Here is a 5,478-nt window from a genome sequence, read left to right as displayed (position 1 = left end):
CTCAAAATTTGAGACCTATACAATGGTCCTAAAATAGACAATTTTAGGTTTAAACACACAAGTAATAGCTAGTGGTACGATCGTTATAAGAATTTCTCAAAGGTTTTAATTTTTATTGCGCCTAAATTAGAAATACGTGTTTTCACGTGCGCGCTTAATTGAGGGACTTTGGACCATTATTTTGGAACAATTAAGAATGAATAATATTTATATGAATGTAAGGGCCCTAGAGGTTTAGTGCACTAGTGCAACAAACGTAAGAGAAATCGGATACAAAACGCGCGCGTAGGGTACTAGTTAAAATTGATTTGACGTATCAAAGGATTTGACGTCAAGCGTCTTTTGTACGCAAAGGCTACAGAGCCGAAATTCATTTCCTTTTCTCTGCTACAATGGCCGGCTAGACTGCAGCAAAGGAACAACCAAAGTCACCATTTCTTTTCTTCTAAAACTCAACCAAATTCCTACCAAAACTTCCATAGATTCTCACCAAACTTCACATTCGTTTAGCTTTTCACTTGGACAACAACTTAGGCTGGAAAAGGGAGGAGTTTCACGGCTGTCTTCAGGCTTCATAGGGACCGAAATTTTCTGATTTGAACAGCCATCAAAGTAGGTAGCCATCTAACTTCTTAAACTTGTTTATGGAGTTTGATTTACGCATTTGAGTTGGAATCTTTACTTTAGTAGCTTGTATTGTTGGAAAAAGTGGGCTCTATGAATTCCCACTCTTGGGTTGTTGCTGATTCTGTGCTTGATGAAGTTTATGATGACGGATTAGTGTTTAAGTTAGTGTTTCGTTGAAGAAAAACTGCAGGAAACTCACGTAGAGAGCAAGGGCCAAACTTGACCATTTTGCCCCTGCTCTGTTCGGTCATTTTATTGCAGAAATTGAGGATTTAATGGCTTGATTGTGTAGTTTACATGTTGTAGAAGTTGTGTACAAAATTTCGTTGAAAAATATTGAGTTTTGGTTGCTCAAACGAATTTATTTCAAAAACTAGTAAACTGGAAAACGGTTTCGCCGTAATCCAGACCAGTGGTTGTATTTCGTCCATAACTCCGTACTCCGACGTCGAAATCAGGTGCCGTTAGCGGCATTTGAAACTAGACGTTTCCATGTTTTTATCGGTGTATAATGCACATCCTGGTTTTATGTGTGTGAGCCACACCATTCATCTGAAGTCGGCTGTCCTGTTTCTCCGTTCTGCCGAAATGATTTGATGATGCTGCAACTTGAGCCTTGATTTTGAACCAGTTGCATGCTGAAACTTGAAACGATTTCTTCTGTGAAGTTGTATCCCTATGAATTTATTTTCTAACACTATCAACCATTCCCAATTCCGAGTTAAATTGAGAGAGTTATGATCAAAATACGGCGACTGCTCGTTTTGAAAATCTTAGATTTGGACAGATTGCCTTAAGGATTTTTCCAAACTTTGGTTGATTGAATGACCCCCCTCCCGAGGGTATTTTTCCGTGAAATTTGATAGAGAGATAACCTTCATATGGAAGTATTATACTGCAAAATTTGGTGTCAATCCAAGTCCGTTTCGGCACTTAACTAAAGGTCCAAAGTTGGAACCAAATCTGGAAATTTTGTAACAGTCTTGAATTTTTCCCAACTTTGAGCTACCATATCTTGGTGCTCGAAACTCCGATTCTTGATCCGTTTGTTCTGACCTAAACCTTACTTGCACCTCTAATTGATCTATAAATTTCAAGGGCTGGTTTGCAACGAGTGAATTCTGCCGAATTTTCAAAGTTAGCGAAAAACCAACCCCGGCTCAATCCTGGGTGATTTGGAACAGCAACTTTAGGCTCATTTTTGAGCACTTTCCACTTCGATTCATGGAAAAGTGTCTTCTAGGAACTTTCAGTACTTTCTAAGAGGTTTTCAACGGTATAAAGTTTTCCAATTCTTGACTTATGCCGAGTGAGTTACGATTTTTCAAAGATTCATAACAAAACTGAAATTTTTCCAACTTTCAAGGAAATAGAGTTTTTCAAGAACTCTTTATTCTTTTGATATTATCTAAACGTTTTATCCCCGATTTCCTAGATAAAGACTTAAATATTGTTGAATGTTATCAAACCTCTCTCGAACCTCGATTTACGAGTAATTGAGATTCATTTTCACGGAATTTCCTAGAGTAATACTAGTGAACGAATTATTCCTCGATATTTGGGATATGGGTGATAATTCACTATTATTTGCTCAGGCACGCACGAGGACCTCCAAGAGGACCCTACTGTGGAAGTTTGAACTCTTCCTCCAATTTACTTGCTTGCATAACTTGGTGAGTGTCAAGTGTATGTCTACTTGAACCCTAAAGTCTTGATTCATGCTTGATTCACCTGATTTCATGCTTAGCTTAACTGATTTTGACAAAATGGAGTCGAGTGTGTACTTGATCGCACTCGTTCTCATTCGAAACGAATGACTCATGCTTAACATGATTTGCTTGGTTTACATGACTTGAAATGTCTGCTTAAACCTATCAAATGCTTGAATACATGAAATGGTATGCTATGATTGCATACGTCGATGGAGTGAATCTCCTCGATATTTACATGACAAATGGGGGACGCCCAAACTCATAGGCCGACCTTGGAACTCGAGCCGGCATGGGCTTGGTCGGGAACCTCGGTGAGCCATGAGACTCAAATGATAAGCTTGATCTATTGAGAGATCTCGCTTGGCATACTCGTATAGTATCGCCTTATAAATGTAGTGCGGTGTATGGTGGACGGATGAGAAATAAGTGGTGAACTACGGATATGAAATATCAACCCGGTTGACGGAGAGTCATCATGGGAAGATATACGAATGAACTGGCAAAGCAAGTGGAACTTAGCTCCTGAGAGCTACCATATCCTTGAATTGTTTCTGGTTACATTTTTGGTTGGCATTATTAATTACTTACAATCTATTACTTGAATCGTTACTTGGGCTTGTTATCTGAACTATGTGCCTGCATGCGTGTTCTTGGCCTCACGAGCGTTTTTGCTCACCCTGTAGATTTGTTTTCCTTAACAGGTTTGAACTCGGAGGTAAAATGGAGAAGCCCTCCTGATGTACTTTTGTTTTAGGGTTTGCTATTACTTTTGGTTATGCCTTTGATTTTTGGGTTGTATTTTGGGAAATTGAAATGTAACTTTTGAGAACTGTCACAGTTGGTATCAGAGCCATATGCCGACAGTTGGGACTTTAAGTCCTTCGTCTGGAAAAGCCCCGAGCCTCTCGTTCGTGAAGAGTCACGAAGCGAAACTCTCCGTAGGGGATGCCCGCGTGCGGGTGGTAAGCTGATAGGTACCCCGTGATGTGACCCTGAGAACTGTATTTTGTATACTAACGTGTGGTTTGGAGAATGGATGACTATTATTAAGTTTGAACGCTTGCGCATTTATTGTATCTAAGTTATTGACTTGTATCGTGTGGTCCGGTAATAAGCTTGAATGGAATTGCTTAAGCCCTGGCGAGAGCTAGGCAGGCGTTCCGCGGATACCCTTTGGTGCGCCTTAGGGAGAAGTGGGGGCGTCACATATACACGTTCCTTGGGAACTACAGGACTGAATCAGAGAAAACAAATTTTGTCCCAAGTCAACATATCAGCCCTAAGTAAGTACAAATTTGTTTAGTTTCTCAACTATTTGGGTTTTTTTTTTCCAGTCATGATTATTGGATGTACGCGTTGTTCTGTTGTGGTGATAAAGAATTTTGATTCCAATACCACAGGTTTGTTTGCTTTTATTGATACTATTATTGATAACCAACTAATTTCTCATGAACAAATCTTCATTAACCTTGGATTAATGACTTTTCAAATCTCAACAAGAAATTCAAGGATGATGATCACTAAACTGGAATGGTAAATTTTGTGAAAGATCATTGATTGCCAATTAACCAAATTCTTGATAATCAATTCGGTAGTTGTGCGTTTGCAATCCTTTAGCTGCATGTGACTCCCACCATCGGCTTATTTAAGCAGTTTTTGCATCAACAGAACTTATCTGGATTCCCCATGGAGAATGGAAATCATGCAAGTCTTGCATGCAAAACATTTGCAAAGAGCAGTATGTTGGATCCTTAATCCAACGTTGAATTTATATGTGAATAATTATGGGTTGCAAACTGTCAAATAAGGTTAAATCCAATTAAAGTGATCAAATATGGTTTGGACTTAATGCATCTAATAGGGTGTGGATCTTTAATGTGTAGAGACTTAAAGATATTTTCTATTTCTATGATGGATTGAAATAGGGATCTAAAGGGTAAGAGGATTGTTATCTATAAATAGGGTTATGGTCCCCAGGTCACACGTATTCTATTTGTCATATTTTCTAGTACTACAAAAATAGCATTTTCCTGATATCCCATCGTTAGGAAAGATACCAAAGAGATACTTAAGGGCTCTCTCAAGAATTGACAAATATGTGTTGACCTGGAAGACCATCCCAATATCTTTGGAGATTCAAATATCAGTTTGTCGATATGAATCCAGATACGCTTCCGCTATTTCAATGTTAATTTATTTCTTAATAATCACCATATAGATTTTGGGTTTAATAGGTGATGGTATTCACCAAAGGTTAATTTTAGATAACTACCCTAACAAGTGGTATCAGAGCCGGATATGGTTGATTATTAGGAAATAATTTGGATTTAGTAATTCATAGTTTTGTTAAAAAAAAACTATGATTAATTTAGTTTTTATTTGCACGGCCAACAATTTTGTTCCGTGGTTGTAGTCATGTTCATGATTTGGCTTTATGTTTCAGTTTCGTGTTTTGGCTTTTATAATCCCTAAAAGAATTGCATTCACTTTTGGTTTTGCTGCATGGCCAATGAATCCGGACTACTTATTTGCTAAAGTCATTCACGTGCTTTCTTAATGATTATCGTGTGAATCTGTGAACAACATGAATCAAGTTCCAGCGTTACTACCCAACCTTCTAAGGCTTGGTGGTGTTGGGAGGTCAAGGGTTCGATTCTTGCCTTCCACCAAATTATCACAACATGTGGCGGTTTTCGTTGATCATATTCGATGGAGTTTCTACTCACATCAAATCCCCTCCCCCTCCCCCCGAGATTAGACTAGTTTAGGTTATAAGAATCCTATCGTTGCGACCAAAAAAAAAAAAAAAAGTTCCAACGTTGCGTCTCCATCTCTATGCTCACAACATTGATCGCTTAGATGTCAATTCGTGACGTTAATTGACGTGAATTGTGTCTTTATGCCTTCGGTCAGGTCCCATGATAGTCAAACCTTGGTTGTTGGCTTTGATATTTTTACTTGGCCGATTCATTGTTTATTGCACAGATTCATTATTTTTAGTTAGCCAATTCATTGTTATGCAAATTGATTTTTAATACATTTATGTTAAGGATATTAGGGTTTCTCTAATTTAAGTTAACCTTAATAAAGATAAACAAGACATTTAAACCCAACAAAAGTCCATATGTTTGCCCAACTA

The 5,478-nt window shown here is 38.2% G+C and overlaps 1 long non-coding RNA gene across 2 annotated transcripts; it reads left to right on the top strand.

Moving 5' to 3' along the window:
• Nucleotides 1–369: 369 nt before the first annotated feature.
• LOC113751833 lies at nucleotides 370–3,138 on the top strand. Of its 2 annotated transcripts, none has more exons than XR_003464864.1 (3): nucleotides 370–612; nucleotides 2,223–2,300; nucleotides 3,041–3,138. It is a non-coding gene; the product is annotated as an uncharacterized LOC113751833 (long non-coding RNA). The 2 variants fall into 2 exon arrangements; XR_003464863.1 differs by having other exon boundaries at nucleotides 370–616.
• Nucleotides 3,139–5,478: the final 2,340 nt, after the last annotated feature.

Source organism: Coffea eugenioides, chromosome 1 (genome assembly GCF_003713205.1).
Source record: "Coffea eugenioides isolate CCC68of chromosome 1, Ceug_1.0, whole genome shotgun sequence".
NCBI classification, from domain to species: Eukaryota; Viridiplantae; Streptophyta; class Magnoliopsida; order Gentianales; family Rubiaceae; genus Coffea; species Coffea eugenioides.
Note: the sequence above shows the minus strand (reverse complement) of the source record. Positions and strands in the feature narration are given on the sequence as shown.